The sequence below is a fragment of the Choristoneura fumiferana genome, chromosome 5, assembly GCF_025370935.1.
Source record: "Choristoneura fumiferana chromosome 5, NRCan_CFum_1, whole genome shotgun sequence".
Lineage (NCBI taxonomy): Eukaryota > Metazoa > Arthropoda > Insecta > Lepidoptera > Tortricidae > Choristoneura > Choristoneura fumiferana.
Window position 1 is genome coordinate 18,946,012 of NC_133476.1, and position 26,052 is coordinate 18,972,063.

Consider the following 26,052-nt stretch of genomic DNA (forward strand, 5'->3'; position numbering starts at 1 on the left):
TATTTACCGCCCTTAAGACAATGTACTATAAAAAAGATCACTAGAAACATGTTGCAATCAAACCAAATTATTAAGGTTACATATCAGAACACCTACTTAAAATTGTTAATTAACACATGCATTATGAATCACAATTTATGATGTGCCTTCTCCTTTAACCACTAGATAATAAGAGTAAAGTAACCTAATCATAAAAAAAAAATGTATAACAAGTTTTTTTTTGCTATTGTACTTTCTGTTGACTGTACTTGCGTTGTCATCCAATCTACATATCTATACCAAGTTTGAAGTTGTTGCCATTAACCGTTGAAGAGTGCCCGTGATTCGGAGACAATCCTGGCGGACCACCAGGATGTGACTGCCAGAATTATTGTATTGTCACCCGATTTACAATATGCATGCTAAATTTCAAGACAATCCAACCACTGGAAGTGGGTCAAATTAAGCTTCCAATTCCACCCAGACAACATAATATTATGTACATATAGTCGAGTTCATAAAACTTGTGAGCGAAAAGTTGATCAAAATATCTGATCTGACCACGGACTCTATTATTAACGGCGTAGAAGCGTGTTCAGATATTTTTGATCAAATTTTTGCTTACAAGTTTATGAACTCGACTGTACCTACATACATTACAAGTTAAATAAAAGCTTGTAAAAAACAATCTCGATTTGGAAACCTGCTACAGTCAAGTTACCTTATTAGCATAATACAGTGTGCCTTTTAAAAACCCATAAAATAAATAAATACCCAACATCAATTTTTCAAAATCACTTACTTCGGAAACCGCAGCAGCATATATTAATTGTAGCATAAAACGGTGAGAGTGACTGCACGTTTTGGAGCTGAAAAGAAACAAAAGATTTTGTGATTCACACAAAATTTTCCTTGAATTTATTTGATATTTATTTTGTAGTGAATACATGTAGTAAATTAATGATAGTCTCATACTTACCATGTCCTATTATGTGAATGTCTATAAGTTATCCAATCAGCTTCTGGTGGTATGTTGAAATTTATGGCGTTACTCTAAAAATTTTTTTATTTGGCCAAAGACATGTCTTTTTGTCTTCATTTAACCAGTTTCTTGGACAGACGCTTACATATTCATTATTCTCATTGGAGAATATAATAACAGAATACGGCTTCTGAAAACAACATAAAAGATTCAATTTCCAAACAATTTAGTTCATACTCATCCATATTAATTATAAAAGGTTCGACCATATCATCATTATAAAACATCTAGTAATAGAGACGCTTTGGTGTATATGTAAGTCTTTATTATGAATAAATGAATAAATAAATAAAATAAAATCTAGCTGCAATCATTCTGTCTTCTATTTTAATCACATGATCAAACATGATCTCCTACGCTCCGGTGTCACCTTCTGCAGTTATTTATTGTCAATATTTCTATCATCATCCCAGCCTATATACGTCCCACTGCAGGGCACAGGCCTCCCCTCAGAATGAGAGGGCTGGGCCATAGTTTCCAACGCGGGCCCAGTGCGATTGGGAACTTCACACACACCATTGAATTGCTTCGCAGGTTTGTGCAGGTTTTTCCTCACGATGTTTTCCTTCACCGCAAAGCTCGTGGTAAATTTCAAATGTAACTCCGTGCAATATTTCTATGTGCATATCAAAAATATTTATAAATAGTACATAGTACGCACATTAATGAGATTAATAGTATCCAAATGTTGTTAAAACCTGAAGTATTACCACTGTAATATGAATTCTCTACTACAAATCAGTTTCAACCAAATATCTGTGTATGTGAAATTAATATTGGGATGAAATATTTATTTATGTGGTTGCAATTTAATGTTAACTTTACAAATATTTTGATCCCACTGGTGCCACCGTTGATGCTCATGGCAGCCAACATGTTAATAAACGCAACAGTTTCATAAATAACTACTTGCATACCACCAAAGGCCGGCGACGGTAATCACTTAACATCAGGTAAACTGTCCGCTCGTTTGTCCCCTCCTATTTATTACATAAAAAAACCTGAATTTACTTAATTGAAGTACTTAGGTTAAAATAAATTAAAAATAAAAGCTTGTATCAACACAAGAGTGAGACGCAAACTAGGTATAAAATGATTTCCTTACACAACCTAGCGAAATATAATTTTTGAACTTCAGGCATTTTGTTAGTATTTAGTCACTTTTTTTAATTACTGTGACTTGTTTATTCAGAACTACTAAAACTTCTGTACCATAAAATTTGAAAAATCCCAATTACTAAATTGCTCTGACAAAGTCGAGGTGAATTACGAAGTTGAACACAACAGTTCTATTCGGGTAACAACATTCTTACCTCAAAATGAACTTTTGTTTTGCTAAAACAGCTATTTTATCGTAAAAAAGCAATCCCTGTAGTTTAATATGCTATCTCGAGGTGCTTTTAAAATAGCAGTTATAGTGAAAAAGGTGCATTTTGAGGTTAGAATGTTTAATTCAAATTACTCTAAACTGCCGGTATATGATTGATCGATACAACTAAAACACCAAATAAAACATGCTAGTAAAATAAACAACAGAACATAACTGTAGCATGGGAATATCAACGTTACAAGGTATATATGATCTATAGTCAAATCTATAGCTTGCATGTTCAAAATACTATTTTCAATTCAACTAGGCAGGCATAAAGCCATGTCGATGTCGTTACTCGTTAATAATAAGCATTTAGTAATAATTTAACTTACATCTTTTTCTGGTTTCTCCATTATTTTGATCTTCTTTTCTTTACACTTCTATTAGTCAGGCGTACGCCATACGCACGCACGCAAACACGGTCGGTAATCAAATCAAAATGGCTGCTGGCACGCGCACGCGGACGCGGGTGACACTCTTTCCCGGCCCGGATAACACCGACATGGAAATACCGGCCCTGTTTTTTGTGTACACGTCCTTACAAACTGACAGGAGCTTCTATGGGCGTGTACACGAAAAAGAGGGTTGGTATTTCCAACCCGGTATTATCCGGGCCGGGAAAGAGTATCACCCGGCGACGCGACGCCCCGGTTTTGCCAACTTGCCAGATCGAATTCGAATTAGAAATTCGGAGATATTACGTCCAAAAAACAAGAGATCGAGAAAAAACCATTAGACTAGAGATGCTCATTTAGTACTCAATGAATTAACTCTAACAGATTACGAGTACAAAAAAAACTGACTTATGTTTTGTTAGTTTACAGAGTTATTTCCATGTTCCCGTATCGGCCTATGAAGCCGGACACTGTTAAGGATTTTAAACCGACTTCAAAAAAGGAGGAGGTTCTATGTTCCGATGTTAGTATTTTTTTTTTATGTATGTTCGCCGATTACTCAGTCAATTGTGGACCGATTTTCAAAATTATTTTTTTAATCGAAAGAGTATTTTTCTGAGGTGGTCCCATTGTCACGAAGTCAAGATCTGATGATGGGATCCTAGGGAAATCGAGTGCAAACCTCAAATTTTATAGGCACACCTATGGCGATTTTGCCATTTTTAACATTAAAATGAGCATTTACATTCAGAAAGTATCATTTGGTAACCTGGACCTGATGAAGAAGACCGTGATGACCAATGGAACTCATCAAAGCTAAGTAATGCTCGCTCGTCTATAAACGATCATGATTAATATATCTAGATAAGCGACTAAGAAGAAGCTTTAAGTTAATGATTCTTTCAAACTGATATGATGCTGAAGCCAGAAGGTAGGCAACGGAACTCTGTTATAAAACAAAGCAACTAAGTTGTGTTTGGGCTTAATAGAATCGTTGTGAGATGTACTTTAGCTACGAATCACTAAAAAGTGAGAAATAAATAAAAAAATTAACAACAAAGTAAAACCGACTCCAAAAAATAACAAAAAATGGAACCAACCGACTACAAAACCCTTAAAAAATATTTTTCTAGGTAGGTACGTACTAGCTCGAAGTCGGTGACTCAGCATGACCCAGCAGGAGGGATGGAATGAATGCACTTCGTAGTTAGTAGGGTCTCTGGGATGTTATGAAGCTCCGTATCCGTTACCGGAACTATCGGATATCCGAAATAAAAAACTATCCGTAACCGTAACCGAATCCGATAAGTATAAAAATTTCGGATAGTTTCGGATAGGGGCGGAGTCAAAATGCGACATGTTGTGACAGGTTTTTTTTTTGCCCTGCCGAGTGCCGAGCCGACAGAACGGCCGGCGTCTTATGCATCTATTGTTTATTAACTATTACAATAAAATTAAAGTCAAGTCATCTAAGAGTCATCTATGGTCTGTCCCAGAATTCGAGATACTAAAATGACGTTTCATGTGTTACCTGTTTTTTGCGTCTCATAAATGGGTAAGGCCGCGAATTTTGACCAATTTGGACGTTTCAAATTTGGAAGGCTGATAAAAAAAAACTGATAACACCTAGAGGTTTAATTTTTTTTTTATTATATGACACGATATAAACTCTCAAGGTCGCAAATGAGATAATTGATTTAAACCCTTTTAAAAAAATAATAAAAATATATTACCGTCCAAAACGTAACGAAAATTGACTATTTTTTTTGACCACGAGTACTTAATAACTTATTATTTTCATGCTATTTAACTTCTCATGATCATGATTTTGTTTAAACGAAATTTTATGATATAACGATAGTCCTACCGATTGCGGAATCATGATAATCAAATAATTTTCATGTTTTATATTTATTTCTTTTCACGTGCCAAAAAACCACGTTTTCGTTACGAATACTTAGGTGACGCTTTTTTAAGCTACCTTTAACGCCAATTTCGGTAGAAATTTGTTTTTGTACACTGGCAACTAATACTCTAATAGGGCAACATCGATGAGATAAATAAATCTCATCAGTTTGTTGACAAACAGCCATCAAAAGTGACGCGGAAGTTTTTTTTCGAAAAAACGTCGAAAGTGCTTGTTCGATTTTAAGTGATTATTTTTAACTGGTTGTTTTTTCATACGATAGGGTAATCTTTTCCATGTAAGTGGCATGTGTTATTATGTTCAAAATGTCGTTATTCACCATGATAAACGATTTTTTGTATAAAATACGTTACACTTTCGTTACGATTACGTTACATTTTTACAAAATGCTACGTATTTGTACATAACGTAACGAAAAAATGTGGTAAAGGGAAGTTCACACAGAAAAATTCTAACTTACACCAGTTTATTATTAGGTTTCCAATGACTGCACGCACAGTAAGTTAGTTACATGGATATTTTGAAGTTAAATAAATTTTAATCTGTAGGTGCAGGGATCGGCACAAGAGAATTGTGGCGAGTTCTGTGTTCACGTCCTGCTACATGCATAGCGTATTTAAAGTGAGAGACAAACGGAGAGATTCACTTACCTACTTAGTTCATTTGTTACCTAAACTTAATAATCATAATAATTTATTTCCAAAAACATCTTTTTACATTGTCCACTTAACTAAGATACTACTTCCTAAATTGGTAAAACCTGTGATTTAGGGTTTTGCCATTTCTTTGAGGTATTTAATAGCTTGTACAGTCGAAGTCACAAGCATGCTCACAACTAGGTGGTAGGACCTTGTGCAAGGTCCGCCCGGATTGCTACCACCATCTTCCTCGCTAATCCTGCCGTGAAGCAGCAGTGCTTGCACTGTTGTGTTTCGGCGTGGTGAGTAAGACAGCCGGTGAAATTACTGGCACGAGGTATCCCATCATAAGGCCTCTAGGTTGGCAACGCGTCTGCAATACCCCTGGTGTTGCAGATTTTATGGGCGGTGGTGATCTCTTACTCATTTGATCGTTTGCCATCCAGTCGAATAAAAAAAAAACCACATCCAAATTCGTTATGCTTATAAATGTGCACCTTATTGTCAGTGTTAGAGAGGCATGTAAAGATACACTTTTGGAAAGATGTTCGTCAACTAGAGGGTACTTCTACTTCCACATTCTCATGTTTAGCTCTATAGATCTCATATAGGACAGATTTAAGATCAGTATCGTCAGAAAGTTCTAGTAAAAATAAAAACTTCACTTTATTATATGAGATGTATTTTTTTTTCATACATACGTTATCTAATGGGAATTTTTACCAGTTTGATCTAGGCTTTATAAAAATTTGCGTTACGTTTTATGGTAACGTTACGTATTTTTTTTATGTTATTTCTATGTCACATTGGTCAAAATTCGCGGCCTTACCCAAATAGTGATGTGCCGCAACCGGTTATTACCGAAAGATTTTGTAGGTACCTATGTATGTATGTCGTAAAATATTAAGATATGAACGGATCCGTGATGTACTAAAATGTAGGGCACTTAGGACATTCTAGAAAAGGTAAAATAGGTCTAATAAAAATGCGACCGTTTTCGAGATATTTCGACTTTTTATAGATGTTGATGTTTAAGTTTCAATTTCATTCTAAGTAAGTTTTACATTAACTAAATAATATGAGAATAATGAATATTTGATTTATTATTCTATGATATGAATATCTAAATAAAAACACGAGAAAACGCACTGATCACATCCGATGACAATACGAGTAAAGTAACGAAAATCGGTTGAATACCACTTGAATACGAAAAACATGAACAATGACGTTGTGTGATATCTGAGGGCCTACTCCGGAATTCGAAAATCAAAGTTCCCTCTCACTTACGTATTAAATTAAATAGTAGTGTCAGAAGGACGGAACGACACGAACTTCGATTTTCGAATTTCGTAGTAGCCGTGCTGGCCCTGACTACGAAATGCAAAACTCGAACTTCGTATGTTGCCGTCCCGCTGACGCTTATCTCATTCAATACGCGAGTGAAAGGGACGGTGCCATACGAACTTCGTTTTTCTAGTTTTGTAGTAGCCCCTCTGTATTATTTTTACGTTGGCACTAAGTGATGAACACTGTATTTTTACCTGTGCTTAGATTTCATCACTTTATCGTATGATAAAGTAAAATGGAAAGTAAAATATTGAATGCATTAATGTTATTTTTGTTATCGTAAAATAAACATTTAATCGGTTATTTACGAAACCGGAATCACGGAGCAGCACTGTTCCTTTTATGCTGGCCACATTATTTTTACGTTGACATTTCAGACTGTCATTTTAGTATCTCGAATTCTGGGACAGACCATACATTCCTATTAGAAAGAAAAATCTTTATTGTGCAAAATACAATAAAAAATACTTACAAAATTATACGAGTAGGTGTTTAATAAGCCTACTTATAGTTTGTAGGTATAGGTTTAAATTGTTTTTTATTGTAATTTTTATTGAATTTTATTTATTCCTATTTGTATTTTACTTTTACTTCCTTAAAAATCCAATATCCGTAACCGAAACCGAAATTAACGGTTAATCTATAATAATTTAACATCCAGCGCCGCGCTTCGCGCCTACAAAGCCGCGAAAAATTGCGAATACCTACCTATAGCTACCGCTTGTCTTTAAGAAATTATTATAGATTTCGTCATTATTATACGCACTAAAACCGAAGTGTTAAAGATTGTAACGTACTCCTCTTGGCCGCCTCTCTATAGATTGTACCTACCTACAGATTATAGATTGCAAACACAAAAATAGTATAGGTAGATTCATTCACGATGACGCGTGCCGTGGTTCTTATTACAATGTCTTTAATGTCTAATTTTGACAAAAATCATGCGTCCTCGTGGATGGCACTAGGTATAGATAGATATATAATACTATTCAATGGAAAAAATCAATTGTGTAAACAAAGCATTTTTTCACGATTACTCCGTAGTTACTTACATTTGAACGCCAATCCCGATCATATTCACATCTCAATGAGCTCAGCACTGTTTTTAACAATCATTTTATCATTAAATAATCGTGTAAATATGTTTATTTTATAGAATTAAATGGAAGACGAAAATCCGTTATATTTGTCAAATTGACATGATAATTTTTTCTCACCGAAGTTGGTCTATGGTCGGTCTAGTCTCTGGAAATTTAGTGCTGTACCAACAAAATTAATTATTTGACTGAACCAACCTTCCTACCGATAATTATGGCTGGCTCTGCAAATTAATTTATTCGTAGATATTAATTATTTGTGTTAAGTTACACTATTTAATGAAGGTTTATAAAGGTTTCTAATCCTATCCTACTATCCTACTAATCGTACTAATATTATAAATGTGAAAGTTTGTGAGTGAGTGAGTGAATATGTTCGTTACTTCTTCACGCTGAAACGGCTGGACGGATTTGGATGAAATTTGGCGAAAAGTTAGATAACATAGGATACTTTTATCCCGATATTCCCATGGGATAGGGATAAAATCTTGAAATAACAACCGCTCAGCTTTGTCATGAAAATTGGTATATAGATAGTTTGACATCTGGAATAAAACATAGCCTACTTTTTATTTCGATATTCCCACGAGATAGGGATAAAATTTCGAACTAATAACCGCTGGGCTTAGAGTCATGAAATTTTACCATGATTGTTTTTAATGTAATGTCAATGAAAACAACGATTTAATTTTCGGGAATTCCCACGGCAATTTTTAAAAATCCCGGTATTTCAGCTGTTGGACCTAATGATTTACGTGTGCGAAGCCGTGGGTAAACACTAGTTGGACGATAAAGAGTATTATAGTAGAATTATGTAGATTTCTATTTACTAGTACTTATCATATTTACTGTGGAGTCCATTGTTGGACCAAACAATCATTTTGAATCACTTCCCTGTGTCTACTCTCATTTCCCTGTCTTATGTAAATTTAAAAATGCCTCTTCTAAATTATATCGAAAATACAAACTGAGACATGGATGCACAGAAAAACCAGAAAAAGAGACCAGCGCTGGGAATCGAACCTAGGTCCTCAGCAATCCGTACTGCGTACTATAACCCCTACACCACCGTTGGACAGGAGTCAAGATACAAATTTCTCCTATGCACACATATCTCAGGTTGCCTTTTTCTACTACGCTACTTAAGCAGCAAAAAATTCTAAATTAATCCATATTTTAACTGACCCTTTCAATTCTAAAATACTCCATCATAAACCTTGGGGAAAATATACGTCAAAAAATATAAGTGGATATACATGTTTCACCATTTTAAAAATTCTACCCTTAAAGGGGTATAAAGGGGAGTGTAAGTTTGTATGGAAAAAACGTTAGGTATATATATTTGAAGATATACCTAATTCTAAAACTTCGTGAAAATGCTATTAAACATTTTAAGTTAAAGGGACATGGAAACATTGTGAATGACTCTTGAACAGGACTAAGAGAATACGTGATTCGCCATTTTTAAAAATTAAACTTAGGGAAAACATTAAATAATGAAATATGAGTAAATTCAAAATAATTATTTACTGCTGATTGAAGTATCTTAAAGAGCTTTCACATCACTAGAGCCAACGTCAGTCAGTCAGTCAGCCAGTCGTCAGTCAAGTGTCAATGTCAGTCACCACATTTGTTTACACAATTGATTTTTTCCATTGAATAGTACCATACTTTTAAACACGCTCTTATTAGCTTCACCTGTTGTAACTTGTTACTAGGGGCCAACCGCCGATCATATCGTGTCCTTGGTCGGGTTAATTTAAAAATGGACGGACAGTGTAGGAATCGGTTGACCCGACCGATATTTGGTTGATGTCAATGGCCTTGGGGTCGCGAGCGCATCCCTCGCGACAGGCCTTGGGCTGTGTCCGTGGTTAGGGTTGCCAACTATACTGTTAAAAACAGTAATAAACTGTTTTTCACTATTAAAATACTTTTTACTGTTGAACTAAAGCATGCAAAATACTGTTTTCAGCATCACACTAAGTCAGTGCCGTATAGTTACAATAGCGGTGTTTCAGAACGTATCTGTTAATTTATCTTAGTTTTAGTTTTGATTCTGACGAGATCTATGAGGCTTTTAAAAATGATACTAAATTGATAACTTGTGCGAGAAGTACCCATATATTTATCCTTAAAACATTAAAAGAAGAAAATACTGTCCATTTTTAACAGACTTCAAAAAAGGAGGAGGTTCTATGTTCCAATGTTTGTATTTTTATAAGCATTTATTTAGTTTTAGTTTCACCTGTCCCGTTGTGTCTGTCTGTAGTCAAATCTTGCAAGTTAAATTCGAAGAACTTCCAGTAGTCGGATTGACTTCAAATTTGGCATACTTATGTAAATCACGTGACAATACAATAATTTAGTAGTGGCATCCTGGTAGTCCAGCCAGGATCATCTCCGCAGGATGGAACTCTTCAACGGTTAATAGCATCGACTTGAAATTTGGTAGGTAGGTATGCAAATAATGTAGTTTGAGTGACAATGCAAGTACAGTCAACAAAAAGTACAGACAGTCAGCAAAAAAAGCTTGTTTTAAAAATTAAATTTTTATGGTTAGGTTATTCTAAAATACTGTTTATTTCTCTTCTCAGACCTAAATATACTATTACTTGTAAAAAAAAGTTGGCAACCCTATCCGTGGTACCACCGACCGTGTAGAACGAATGCAAAAATTGGTTGACCCGACCAAGGACGCGATGGTCGGCGGTTGGTCCCGACTAGGGTTGCCACCTTTTTTTAGGGCGAATAAAGTATTTTTTCATTTTAGAAGGACAAAAATAAAGTACACAGAATAAAAAAAGAGTATTTATTATTTCTCCTTAAAAGTGGATACCAGTTTATTTAGTCTCACAAGTACTCATAACCAGTAACGAGCCAGTAAGAATAAGTTTTACGTAAATAGAGTATTTTAGCGTACTTTATTGGTGTCGTAGATTATAAAGTACGCCTACATGAAAAAGAGGACAATTGTTGCGGACAGCCCCGAAACTAGAATAATATAGTTTAAGAATACAAATAAATAGCTGTTAAATATAGAATAAGTAGAATAATTAGGTTAAGAATCATTGTAAATATAGAATAAGTAGTTTAAGAATCAAATTGTAGCGAAATCGTTTAGTAATAATTAAATAAAAGCGAAAACCCAAGTAGCGATAGCGAAAATTCCCGGTAATTCAGTGCGTTTGTGATTTGGGTCCACCAATCACAGCGCCTGGATTATCGGGGAATTATAGCCAATCACGGGCGGGCTTATACCCCGCCGCGGGGGTATAAATACAGGCCCGCCCGCAGCGATAAGGCAGTTCGACGCGGACAGCGACCCGAAGCGCTCCTCTCTACGAAGCCTACAGCGAGCAAGCGACCAGCGACCAGCGACCAGCGACCAGCGAAGCGAACCGACCCCTGCTATTCCAACGGACCTCCGATTGCTGCCTTACCGACCGACCACCGCGATTTCGAACCGGACTCCGATTACCACCGCGAATCGACGAACGAACCAGTACAATAAATACAGTCCACTTATCGAAGGTGTTTTCGTTGCCCTACTCCCGTCGTAACGACCGCAGAGGACTGCGAAGCACCTCCCGCTGTGAACCCGAGCTGTCTGTCGACGACAGTGTTTGGTCCTTCGAACCGGATCTGAAGACATCGACTGAAGATGGTGGTAACCCGATCTCAGGGCGACCGCGAAGAGCGCCGCCACACCCCGCCGCCCGAAGAACAAACCGCCGCCGAACGAGCTCCGACGACGACCGCCGCTGCTACTGCCACGACCACCGCTGACGACATCTGGCAAGCAGTTGGAACGCATCGTCCGCCGCGACGCCGCCTCGCCCACGGTACTTCCTCGCGCTGAGACGCGGATGGCGACACGCGAGCCGCCGCGTGACCTCGCCATCGCCGCTACACGTCGCGACGCCGTTTTTTCCCCCGCTCACCCATGCCGGGGAGGGAGCCATGAGCATGCAGCCGATCCGATCGACCGAAGAGGACTACTACCGCCTAGGGGGGAGCTGGGCGCGCAGCCCGGCCGCATCCCCGATGAGGCGCAACTCGGCGCCGTGGGGGGGAGCTGGGCGTGCGGCCCGGCCCCGGTGAGGCGCACCTCGGCGGCCGAGGGGGGGAGCTGGGCGCGGCAGCCCAGCCACACCGCCGATACGGTGCAACAGCGAGGCCATGGGGGGGCAGCGTGCGTGCAACACAACCCGCAACTTGAAGCCATCGAGTACTCCCCCCACCCAAATGGGGGGAGGAGAGCAGCCAACAATGGACTGGGCTGCCAACCAGGAGCGACCACAACGAGCCGTCGCCTTTTATGAACAACCGGCGGCGATGCAAGCCGGTGCGAGGTCGCCGGTGCCTTCACATGCATCAAATGCAACGGCGATCCGTATCCGGCTTGCTGAAGAGGAAGCCGAAGAGGAGCTCCTGCGCATCAAGCAGCAAGAACTGGAGCTGCAAAAGGAGCGAGTGAAGGCCAAGCTACGCCAGAAGCTGGCTAGCATCGAAGCGGAGTCACAAGCCGGGAGCATCACCGGACCACACGCGAAGGTGGATGACTGGCTACGGCGCACCGCGGCGGATCAACCGACGCCGCCACCACCGAAGCACGAGCCGCGACGGCGCTCACCGCCGCCCCCGTTCGAACCGAAGCGACGCAATTCGCCGCCAGCTACACCTGCTCGCGAACGAAGTGCAAGCGGACAACGCGGGATCGAGAAGCTCGCCGAGGCCTCGAAAAAATGGCACGAGTGCGTCCGCCGCCGAGGCAGGTCTACGAGTTGCCTGCTTTCTCCGGTGCGGCGGGCGAGTGGCTGCCGTTCCAGGCTGCCTACGCCGAATCGACGCGCGCGTATAATTTCACGCCGCAAGAAAATATGGCGCGGCTGCGCTCCTGTTTGCGCGGAACTGCGCGCGAAGCGGTGGAGGCGCTGCTCCACACCTCGGCCAGCCCCGAAGCAGTAATGACGACGCTGCGACAATGCTTTGGCCGCCCCGAAATTCTGGCCACCAAAGCACTCGACGCCAAGAAGCTGCGCGCCTGGGGTCAACTGCCACCGAAATCAACGCGTTTGCAGTCAAATTGCAAAACATCGTCAGCGTGCTGTCATCAATCGACCAGCACGGCTACCTCGCAGCCCCTTGCTGGTACGCGACGTGATGGAGAAGCTCAGCCCACATCTACGGTCACGCTTCGGGACTTCGCATCGGAGCAGATGACCATGGAGCCACAAATCATTCTGTTGTCGCGGTTCCTCATGCGCGAGGCCGACCGCGCCCTGCGTTTCTCCTATACAACGGTGGAAGCGACGGCGGCAGCCGCCGCCGCCACTACGCTGACGTTCCGAAGGGATGCTGCGAGGCCAGCACCCCGTCCGACGCCGATGCGCGGCCCCACCCTCGGGCCGCGCCGCGAGCGCCCGTCTACGCCACCGAGGCGAGATGACGCGCGCCGCTGCCTCTGCTGTGGAGGCGGTCATCCCACCACGAGATGCAAGCGCATCACCAACATGGAGGTCAACGATCGCTGGCAGTGGGCACGCGACAACCGCGTGTGCTTCCGCTGCATGGACCAGCAGCACCGCCGCGAAACCTGCAGAGCCCGCACCTGTGAAGTCAACGGGTGCCGGCATGTGCACCATCCATTGCTGCACGCGAGCGCGGCAAAAGTGCCGCGCCACCCCGAAGCGAGACGCGAGCGGACGCCGCGCCCGTGGCAGGCACCGCAGTCCCCAACGACATTGGCGTCGAGCCCACTGTTGGCCGGCGCCAATCCCCGAGCAGACGGTGACTACGGTCAGCAACGAAGACGGCAAGTCACCGGTCCTGCTGAAGATGTGCCGAGTCCGCGTCAGCGGACCCAGCGCACCGTCGACACCTTCGCACTGCTGGATGACGGTCAACGGTGACGCTCATCGACGAAGACCTGGCGCGCACGATCGGAGCCTCGGGACCGGCGGTGCCTATGCAAATGAGAGGCATCGCCAGCAACACCGAGCTGCCGAACAGTCGACGTGTCAACATCACGGTGCAGGGCCACGGTGAGGCCTACAAGATCGCCGCCCGCACCGTCGACAACCTCCGGATCCACACACAGCGACTGGGTCAGGAGGTTACCCGGTACCGCCACCTTAGTGGGCTGAACGATGCCTGCTACGACGAAGCCATTCCGCGTCTCCTCATTGGCGCGGACAATTGGCACCTGATGCTCGTCCACGAGACACGGACGGGCAAGCGACGGCAACCAGCAGCGGTTCGGACGGCACTGGGCTGGGTCATTTACGGCTCAGTGCCCCGGGCCATTCGAGCGGGCGGCCCGACCGAGGATGTGCTCTACGTTTATAACGTACGCGACGACGCCACCGACAAGCTAGTTCAGCGACATTTCGCCATCGACGCGCTGGGCGTGTCGCTGGCCACGAAACCACGACCAGCCGAGGAACGGGCGAAACGACTCTTCGAAGCAACAGTGAAATTCCACGGCGATCACTATGAAGTCGGTCTGCCGTGGATAACGGACGAGGTGCAAACGCCAGCGAGCTACGCGACGGCACTACAGCGCTTCAAGGGCATCGAGCGCAAGATGCGTCGCGACGCAAACTTCGCGCAAGAGTACGCGGCACAGGTCACCAACCTAATAGCGAAGGGCTATGCGGAGCCCGCCACCGAGGCAGATGCGCGCCACCCGCGCGCTTGGGTGCTGCCCCACTTTGCCGTGCGGAACCCCAATAAACCAGGGAAGCTCCGCCTGGTTTTCGACGCAGCGAGCCGCAGCCAGGGCCGCTGCCTTAACGATTTCCTGCTGGAGGGGCCCGACCTGCTAAAGTCCCTTCCGGGCATACTACTACGGTTCCGGGAGGGCCGCTACGCAGTAACGGCAGACATAAAAGAAATGTTTCTCCGAGTGAAGATTAGACCGGAAGATCGCCCGGCGCAGCTGTTCCTATGGAGGGAGCCGGGCGAGAATCAACCCAAGCTAATGAAAATGACTTCGATGATCTTCGGAGCAGCAAGCTCCCCTTTCCTGGCGCACAGCGTGCGCAACCACAACGCCGAGCGCCATGCGCCGGAATTCCCGCAGGCACTATACGCGATAACGTCGAGCCACTACATGGACGACCTAGTGGACAGCTACGCGACCGAAGAAGAGGCCGTGGACGTAGCAACGGCCGTCAACGAAGTCCACTTACGAGCCGGCTTTGAGCTGCGCGGGTGGAACACCAATTCCCCGAAACTCGAACGAAGAATCGAACCTGAACTGCGGGCAACAGCGCCCGCAACACTAGGCCTGAGTGAGGGGCCGAAAATACTGGGGCTCATCTGGGACCCAAGAAGCGACACACTCGGGTTCAACACCGCAATGAACCGGGTGCCGAAAGAGGTGCGCGAAGGAACGCGCACACCAACGAAGAGAGAGGCCTTGAGCGCGGTGATGTCAGTTTATGACCCGCTCGGGCTCCTATCGCCCTACACAATCACCGCCAAGGTGACCCTTCAGCAGTCGTGGCGCAAACAGGCGCCGTGGGACGAGCCGCTGGACCTGGAGGACGGCGGTATTTTCATCGAGTGGGCTCGCGGTCTAGCCGCCGTAGCGGCACTGCAGCTGGAGCGGTGCTACGCGGTGGGCCGCCACGAGCTGCACGCCTTCACCGACGCGAGCGAGAGCGCCTACGCCACGGCCATCTACCTCCGGACGACAGACGCCTCCGGAACCGTGACGGTGGCTCTGGTGGCGGGAAAGGCGAAGGTGGCCCCGCTGAGGCAGCAGAGCATTCCTCGTATGGAGCTACAAGCGGCTCTGATCGGGGCTCGGCTGGCGGCCACAATCATAGCGGAACAACGACTTACGATCGAGCGCGTCGTATTCTGGACGGATTCACGCACTGTCCTGGCGTGGATTCGCAACGACGCAAAGCGCTATACACCCTTTGTGGCGCATCGACTTGGTGAGATCGCCGAGATAACCCGCCCCGAGCAATGGCGGTGGGTGCCGACAGCAGCAAACCCGGCGGACGACGCGACGCGGGCGGACAGTGCCCGCCAAATATCCACCACCGACCGGTGGTTCACCGGACCCGACTTCCTGCGGCTACCGGAAGACCAATGGCCGCAGGAAACAGTAAGCGAAATTTATAATATTAATGCGGACGCGAGTGCAAGTGAAAATGTGAAAAACAAAAGTGTTAATCTGACCAGTGCGTTGCCGAACATTGAACGATTTTCAAAATTCGAAAGACTAATTAAAGCGACAGCGCGAGTGATATTTTTTGTCGACAAGTGCCGCGACAAAGATAGTCAGTTAGAAGTGCGACATATCGAACGAGCGGAGCACCTCTGGTTCCGGAAGTGCCAGATGGATAGCTTCGCAGAAGAAATCGACATACTGCGATACGGGGGGAGGCTGCCAAAGAAGAGCAGCCTCTTCCACCTCGACCCCGTCCTCGAGGACGGCCTACTCCGGCTGCGTGGCCGCATCAACGCCGCGCCGGTGCCGGACGCGACGAAGAGGCCGGTCATCCTAAACGGCCGCCACCCGTTCGTGAGCCTTCTAATCGAGAAGGCGCACCGCGACGCCCACCACTCATCGAACGAACGGGTGGTCAACGACCTGCGGCAGCGACTGTGGGTGCTGCACCTTCGCCCCACGGTGAAGAAGGTAGCGCGCGCTTGCCGCACATGTGCTGTGCGGCGCTCGACTCCGCGCCCACCAGCGATGGGCGATCTACCGCGGGCCCGCATCGACCCCTACAGCCGGCCCTTCACTAACTGCGGGGTCGACTACTTCGGCCCGCTGACGGTCACGATTGGGCGGCGCCACGAAAAGCGTTGGGTAGCGCTCTTTACCTGCCTGACGACGCGCGCCGTCCACCTGGAGATCGTCGCGAGCCTCTCTACGGACTCCGCCATCATGGCGCTGCGGCGTATGGCGGCTCGACGAGGTTGGCCCCGCGTCATGTATAGTGACAACGGTACATGCTTCCGCGGGGCCGACACGGAGCTTCGCGCCGCCTACGAGGAGTGGCTGCCCGAGCTCCGCGACATCGGACTGCGACACCGCATGGAATGGCGGTTCATCCCTCCTGGAGCTCCTAACCAGGGGGGCGCCTGGGAGAGGTTGGTGCGGTCAGTCAAGACCGCACTGACCGCCACACTCTTCTCACGGGCACCAAAGGAAGAGGTGCTCGTGACACTGTTGGCGGAGGCTGAACAGACCGTCAACGCGCGACCGCTGACGCACGTGTCGGTCGACCCCTGCGACGAGGAGGCGCTCACGCCGAGCCACTTCTTGCTCGGCGGCCCGGCAGGCACCCCTCCCACCGGCACGTGCGACGAAGCTGACCGAAGAGCCTGGCGTGCTAGCCAAGCGCTAGCCAATCATTTCTGGGCCCGCTGGGTCCGGGAATACCTGCCAACTCTCGCCCCCCGTCAATCTCCGAGCGGGGGCGAGCGACCGCTGCAAGTCGGCGACGTCGTCATCGTCGTCGACTCCAACCTACCACGCAATGTGTGGCCCCGAGGCGTCGTGGAAGCAGTCTTCCCTGGACCTGACGGCGGCATCCGGAGCGCGGACGTCCGCACCAAGGGAGGAGTGTTCCGGCGCCCTACGACGCGACTGGCTGTCCTCCCGACAAAGGACGAAGCCTCCCCTGCGGATTCGGCGGGGGGAGAATTGTTGCGGACAGCCCCGAAACTAGAATAATATAGTTTAAGAATACAAATAAATAGCTGTTAAATATAGAATAAGTAGAATAATTAGGTTAAGAATCATTGTAAATAGTAGAATAAGTAGTTTAAGAATCAAATTGTAGCGAAATCGATTAGTAATAATTAAATAAAAGCGAAAAACCCAAGTAGCGATAGCGAAAATTCCCCGGTAATTCAGTGCGTTTGTGATTTGGGTCCACCAATCACAGCGCCTGGATTATCGGGAATTATAGCCAATCACGGGCGGGCTTATACCGGCCGCGGGGGTATAAATACAGGCCCGCCCGCAGCGATAAGGCAGTTCGACGCGGACAGCGACCCGAAGCGCTCCTCTCTACGAAGCCTACAGCGAGCAAGCGACCAGCGACCAGCGACCAGCGAAGCGAACCGACCCTGCTATTCCAACGGACCTCCGATTGCTGCCTTACCGACCGACCACCGCGATTTCGAACCGGACTCCGATTACCACCGCGAATCGACGAACGAACCAGTACAATAAATACAGTCCACTTATCGAAGGTGTTTTCGTTGCCCTACTCCCGTCGTAACGACCGCAGAGGACTGCGAAGCACCTCCCGCTGTGAACCCGAGCTGTCTATCGACGACAAACAATACTCTNCGCGTGCGGGGTTCTATCGTCAGTTCGTCACGGTCTTCGCGGGAGATGACACGCTTTATTACTTTATGTTATTTTGGCACGTTTTCTTTGGTGTGGGTTTCTTTATAATTTTATGTTAATTTTGTGGGGCTTGAATTTAACTCCTAATAAAACGAATCGTCGCTCGAGACGACTTATAAACTTGGCACTAGACCAACGAATCAACGAAGTACAAGTGAAATTAATAATTTAATTACAAAATGGTCCAACAGAGGATAGTCATCATGGTTCAGAAAGACGTAATTAGCTATTTCTTCTATTTAAAAAATAATAGTGTGTGTTTTTATGTTTTTACGTTTTAAGTGCTTCTGCCGTTAGATTCCGGAGTAAAAAGCATATTACCTCTTAGAACTTTATTTTAGTAAATCAATATAACCGGAAAAAAAAATATGCGTAACGTATTATGATCTTAGCAATAAAAGTTTTATATACATTTCACGATCAGAAAAAGTTTTAATAAGCACGATGTATATAGTTATGTGCCTTTAATCGATGGAAACTAGATAGAATTTCAGAGTTGTAAGAGCACTTGTAACCATTTACGCCGGAACAGACACGCGTTGTCGAGTTCACTTGTGCATATGTCACCTTCTTCTACGGAACTCATTTAAGTTAACACCGTTTACGTCTCAAATTTTATTTTCTATTTATTTTTATGGAATAAAATATCATACATACATACATATACGTGACGCTTTATTCCCTGTATGGTAGGCAAAGACAATAGAGCGCCATACGCTTCTATTCTGACATAGTTCTCTCGCTTCATTCACATTCATCACTCCTCATACATGCTCGACGCTTTCGGGTACTTCTAACCTATATAGCCTCTCTTCAATATGCCGCCGATCTGGTCGGTGTACGTTTTACGAGGATAATATATAAACTAATGCCCCAGTCATATCTTCTGCAAATGTAGAAACATCACACAGTACGGAATCATGTTTGTATGTATGTAAACTCTTTATTGCACATAAAAATAAAAATACAAATACACAGAGGGAGAAAAAAGGCGAGCTATTGATCTAGAGCGTGATGCGATGTAAAATCTAGGTAAAGAAAGTAGTGTCGCCGTTCAACCCGTCACTTTCTGTAGGCACATCGCCAATATTGGAACCATCGCCTACAAAGGAACTGACGCCTATAAATGAAATTTCTGATACCGAAACGGTTACTCTAACTCTAATTATGTCGCAAGTATCGTCTCGAACGCAGGCTCGATGACTTCCAGCCACCTGAACAAGCCGGGTTCCAAAAAGGCTTATAGTACCGTAGACCGCATACATACGCTGCGGCAAGTCATACAGAATACCGAAGAGTATAACTTGCCACTATGTCTAGCGTTTGTGGATTACGAGAAAGCCTTTAATTCGGTCGAAACGTGAGCGGTGCTTGAGTTTCTCCAGCGATACCGTTGACTATTGGTATATCGAAGTGTTAAAGTGTTTGTATAACAACGCCACTATGTCGGTCCGAGTACACGAACAGAATTCGAATGCGATTCCTTTGAAAACAGGCGTAAGATACGTAGATGTCATATCTCTGAAACTGTTTACTGCCGCTTTCGAAGACGCCTTCAAGCTTCTGGAATGGAAAGGACTAGGCATCTCATCGGCGAATACATCACTCACCTTCGGTTTGCCGACGATATCGTGGTTATGGCAAAGTCGATGGAAGAACTCAGTACGCTACTCGAAAACCTCAATCGAGTGTCAAGAACAGGTGTCTACTCCTATTTTGGTTGAGAATTCGGTTCTTGAAGTTGTTGACGCATATGTATACATAGGAAAAACCGTCAAATTAGGTAAGTTCAACTTCGAGAAGATTGACCAATCGTCGAATCCAACACAGATGGGCACCGTTTGGAAAACTCAGCAATGTCTTTTCGTTCAAAATCCTCAGTGCCTTAAGACGAAAGTCTTTTTAAACCAATGTGTGTTGCCAGTGATGACAATACATATGGATCGGAGACGTGGTGCTTCACTATAGCCCTTATAAATAGGCTCAGAGTTGCTCAGCGAGCTATGGAGAGAGCTATGCTCGGGATTTCTCTACGAGATCGAATTAGAAATGAGGAGATATGTAGAAGAACAAGGGTCACCATTATCGACATGGCCAAACAAATTAGCTCGTTGAAGTCGTGGCAATAGGCAGGCCATATAGGATGGAGAACGTATGGCTGTTGGGCCGAAAAGTTCCAACGAGATGGAAGGATGACCTAGTTAAAGCGGCGGGTTCGCGGTGGATGCAACTAGAGGCTATGGGGGAGGCCTATGTCCAAGAGTGGACATCCTGCGGTGATGTGATGATCACGATGATGATGAAATACATTACTTTTAAAACTTTTTATATAATTTTCATGTGCGATCATAACAAACAAGCACAAGGAACAAGTGTCATATTGTGAGTACCTAATGGGCAATGTCGTTTGTAATAAGCATTAATTATTATTTATTTCGTCATTGCGAATAATCACGTACAGTCGAGTTCATAAACATGTGAGCAAAAATTTGATAAAAAATATCTGAACATGACTCTATTGCTAACGGCGTAGAAGATAGATAGATAGATAGTCACATGTTGTTGAAAAAATTATCAAAATATCCGAGGAATAAAGTTTCATATGCCTATAGACCTCGGTTCACAAAGTCAAACTCCGACAAAGATAGTTCTATATTCTCTTAACACCGAATTTTTGGCTGTGCGTTCCCACGAACAGTTACATATTACTTTAAGACCCAGAATTCCTTGAAAGCCTTAACATTTAAAAAAGATTGCTACTAAAAAGTAATCCTGACAACTCTAGTAAAAACTATACTTAATTGCATTGACGAATTCCTATTACTTACAAAGCTATAATCAAATTAAACTAAGCGAAAATTCAAATGCCCCTAGTGAAAAGTAACAATTTTGCAGAAGTGACTTTATTCGTCGGATGGGACGATTGAATGTTATTATTAATATGAGAATCCGCGTAGTGTGAACGCGCTCCTATGGCTCATTGTTTTGTCGATCACTCTGTAGTATTTTTGTACAACATAGCTTGTTTACATCGGATCGACCTAATGTTATGTATTTAGATTTTTCAGCTTTTCTAAACCAAAAATCTTAGGTCCTGTACCCAGATAAATTTATATTTTCTTTTAATAACGTTTTTTGTATGCCTAAAAGTTGCCTTCAGCGTTTAGGTAAACATTCGTTAATGTATAGGCGATTATTGTTTCATTCTTCAAAACATCTTTATTAGTTGTCGTGTTTTCTTACTAGAAACCCACTTATCTCTCGCTACCTTGGAGCGGAGCGTCACACAATCGGCCGGGGTCTGTCTGTTTGTGTGGCTGTCTGTGGCACTGAAGCTCTTAAACGGATGGTTCGATTTTAATGTGGTCTTTTTTATTTGAAGGCAGGTTTTCTAGCGATGGTTCTTAGACATGTTTTATCAAAATCGGTTAAGCCGTTTTAGAAATATTGAACTTTAAAGCGACAAAGTCGGGGATTTTCCAACTTTTAGTTGGTTAGATTATATTCAGTTAATTTTCCCTCCCCTACGCCTTAAATCTCCACAAATCAGTTAACGCATACTAAACACCCCAAACAACTACAACCTTAATAGTTACCAGCATTACGTTTATTACTGTCTCCACACTCGCAGGAACCCAATCTGCCCAATTGAAGTCGCCCATAAAACACTGACCTACAATCCGATTCACTTGTACTTAATATTTACACCCCGAAAGGGTCGGGGTATTAAATCCGGGTATTTATGACCCGGTACCACAAAGCGTTTATTACCGGAGATGGCCTAAAAGATTAGAGAAGACATCCTTGGATACAGGATTTTCTGATACAGATACCCATTCCTAAAGGTTCCCATTTCTACAAATAATCGTTTCTACGGATTCCCTTTTCTACAGATTTTCATGTCTACACAGATTTTCAATTTAAAAGAAAAAGTTCTATCTTAAAATAATAAATAAATATCACGGAATATTTCACACTAATTTGACCTAGTCCCAAACCAAGCCAAGCAACGGATAAACCAAACTTTACTTATATTACATACTAGGTTTTGCCCGCGGCTTCGCCCGCGTGGAAATCGGTTAGCGCGCGCTGTTCCCTCGGGAACTGTGCATTTTTCCGGGATAAAAAGTAGCCTATGCCACCCTCTGGCCCATAAACTATCTTTAAGCTTAAAATCACGTCAATCCGTCGCTCCGTTTCGACGTGAAAGACGAACAAACATACACACTTTCGCATTTATTAAGTATATGGATATGGATGGATGGATGGATGGATTAAAAATCTAAAGACTCGTAAAAAAAATCGCATTATTCATTCAAATATCTGCCTCAACCAGAAATCGAACCCATCTTGAACTTCACACATGCCATGAAATTTCTTGGCAGGTGTGTACAGATTCTTCACTACATTTTCCTTCAACGTAAAGATCGTGTTAAATTTCAAATGCAATTTCGCTCTTAGAACGACCACTCCGACCCTCTGCTTAAGAGGAGAGGTCAATCCACTAAGGTACCACGACATACCTACGATGCCAGAACCCTAAAACGGGTTAACCTCTTCACCGACACAAAACAAACGAATTGACGTGCTCTTTACGCCACAGAAAAAGCAGCGACAAATCAACTTGATTTTTAATTCCATTGCAGAAAGATTAATTTCGACTTGAATGTTGATGATAACTTGAATGCATAGATGACTGTGGCGTGTGAGGCATTCCATTGTCTAAATTGAAAATACAAACTGAAACATAAGATGCACAGAAAAAACAGAAAAATAAGACCATCACTGGGAATCGAACCCAGGTCCTCGTAATCCGTACGGTCGTGTAATTCGTGTCCGTACCGTTGACCATCAGTGGTGTAGCGGTATAGCACGCGGTACGGATTACCGAGGACCTGGGTTCGATTCCAGTGATGGTCTTATTTTTCTGTTTGTTAAAGGTCGCATTAGCGATCCCTTCAAATAGCGAACCTACTGTGTTAAAAATAAAGTTGTGTTAAATACTTGGAATGTATACATATCATTTTATAGTATTGTAAACCTGTTTAAAAAAAAATATACCTCGTTGAGTTTCTTGCCGGATTCTTCTCAGCAGAGGTTTTTCCGAACCGGTGGTAGATTTTTTTTGACATTCATAAGTGCTTGTGATTGAATAAGGATATTTTGACTTTGACTTTTAATTGTAGAGTGACCATGCGCTTAGTAAATAATTAAACACTTTCGGTTCTCAACTTTAAAAAAAAGTTAACCTTACTAATACTGGCACGGTACGCCTTAACTAACTGAATCCAGTAGGATTGTTTCTGCTCACGTCTCCTGAACCACCCAGTAGATAAGTCAACTCCAGTCACAATTCCATTTCCCGGGACACTACATCGGTCCAACCCGGATTATCAATAACGAGGCTACAGCCTATTCTGGTTAGCTCCCTGGCCGCATGTTACGACTGGGAACCCGGATTAAAAACTAAGGGTTTATTAATACAAGGGTTACTAATTAAGATGTTTGGGGTACGATTCAATCGGGGATATTTCGAGTTAGCTGTATTAGATGCAGTATCGTTGGCCACTATGGAACTTTTTCACAGAAAATGTCGTAGTTATAATCGAATTTCTTTCTTTGCTGTCCTTTGTCGAGTTCAAACGGTTGGAGAATTATTTTCATGCTTTTATAGAGTCGGTTAAATATTTGTATTTTTTCTCGCTTTTCAGTGTAACTGATCTAAGCTACTCTAGCTTAATGTCATCTTCTTGAATTATTAAGGACAACAACGTTGTTATACTATTTTTATTTATTTAGTGCAGTACATCAGTACAATCAATAACTCGACAACAATGGAATTTGTATGTAGTATTGCTACAGAGTTTACCGCTTCAACAGTGTTTTTTTAGTGAAATTTGCCTTCTGAGATATAATTTTGAGAAAAAGTAAGCTCAAACTGGCAACATTTAACATCAGCGAGTGAATGTGATAGCAAATCAAATACTTCTGCTTTCCAATCTATGATACTATTTCTACTGATTTATTACTCACGGGACCAAAACTAAATCAAGCCATTTTTGACTGGTCCCCTTATCTTCTCAATTTAATAACGAGTTGGACCCAAACAATATCAGAACAGTAATTCCCTGGGTTCAGGCGGTATCTCTGTCCCTCCAATAATTGTGGCAGATGGCATCTCGGTCGAATCAATTTGACAAATTGTGGGCCAAATGTAGCCAATAAGGGGAAAACCGCAAACTTGTGTCGTTAGGCGACTACATCAACTAATATCTGCTGGTTGCTGGCTACTTACTAATATCTGTTGGGCTGTAGCCATATAGAAATGTCTGTTTATTTTGATTTAGCTAGTCCTGCTAACATTATAAATGCAAGAGGTTGTGAGTATGTTTGTTTGTATATTTGTGACTCCTTCACGCTACAACGGCTTGACCGATATGAGTGAAATTTGGTATGTAGATAGGTGGATATTTGGTTTAATAAACAGGCTACTTTTTATCCACATTACAACCGTTGGGTTTAGAAATTTAGCACGGTTGTTTTTAAAACGGCCTTATCGCTTTACAATATTTGTTTTGCAAACTACTTACATACACCTTTTTTGACTGGACAATGTACATGTATTGTTATATTATAATGGTAGAAAAGCTCGTGTTAAACTGAGCACCTATGTATTCACACACAACTTCCGTCCTCCCAGTCCCTATTTCACCCGACCTTAAAAAAATAAAATTTTATCTCCACCTAACTGGTCGTCTTTCTCAAGCTAATGCTTTTTACCTCAATAAAATAGGACATTAACTATGAATGGATTCGCGGCCTTCATATTATATTAAATAATGTTAACCTTTTATGGGTAATGTTGAATTCTCGCGACTTATTTCCCATGAAGGTCCGATTCCCTGTGGCGAATAATGTGTGCAGCACAAATATGAAATTAAAGCTCTAACAAACAATCTTACTAGCTGTTAGGACATTACAATGCTTACTTAAAAATTATAACTTTATCAATAAGAGCGTTTATATCTGCTGAGCTGGCAACGTTGCATTTTTGTTAGTTTTTCTCGATTATTCCATAAAAAATGAATCTTCTTCTTCCGGTGCCCTCTCCTATCGGAGGTCGGCGATCATTTAGGGCTATCCTTACTTTAGAGACTGCCGCTCGAAAGAGGGATCTGGTACTCATTCCGAACCAGTCTCTAAGGTTTCTTAACCAAGAGGTACGTCTACGGCCAGGTGGTCTGCGGCCTTGTATCTTCCGCTGGATAATAAGCTGAAGCAGACCATACTTCTCGTTACGCATTAGGTATATGCCCCAAATACAACAGCTTCCTTAGTTTTATAGTACGTATCACTTCCAACCTTTTATTCATTCTCTGCGATACCAATATGCAATAGCAATACAAAATTTAATGAAATTAAAAAATGTGGTCTGATAGAACTGCTCTTAAGGGGATCCCATGCCCCAATGACCATCGATCTGAATTCCTTAGTTTTCTAATGTTTTTGTAGCTTATTATATTAACAATAACGGCTTTAAGCAACATAGTATCCCATATTTACTTCAAAGTTCATTGTCTTCGAGATATTTGGCATCAAAGTTGAACAATTTTAGGCCAAAAAACTGGTTTGCTGGCCATAACTTTTGTGTATTAGTTTCAAGTGAAAACCCTAAACATGTTAGATCTTTCACGTCAATATAGGTACGAAATAAGTGTTTTTTTAGACAATGTTTAAAAAATCAAATTAAATTAAGTATTCATTTTTAACAAAATCTGGTAGACAAAAATGGAGATAAAAGATTGAAGAACCGATAGCCGTTTGATTTATAATTATATCTGTAGTACAAAAGTAGGAGATAC

At 43.3% G+C, this 26,052-nt stretch overlaps 1 protein-coding gene and 1 long non-coding RNA gene across 2 annotated transcripts in view; one reads left to right on the forward strand and one right to left on the reverse strand.

Moving 5' to 3' along the window:
• LOC141428338 (23 kDa integral membrane protein-like) overlaps window positions 1–26,052 on the forward strand; it is a 95,521-nt gene that overhangs the window by 27,404 nt on the left and 42,065 nt on the right. The gene's annotated exons all lie outside the window — the stretch shown is intronic.
• LOC141427843 (uncharacterized) lies at window positions 793–3,408 on the reverse strand. Its single transcript, XR_012451373.1, has 3 exons — window positions 2,726–3,408; window positions 959–1,151; window positions 793–848 (listed from the first exon to the last, which is right to left on the reverse strand). It is a non-coding gene; the product is annotated as an uncharacterized lncRNA (long non-coding RNA).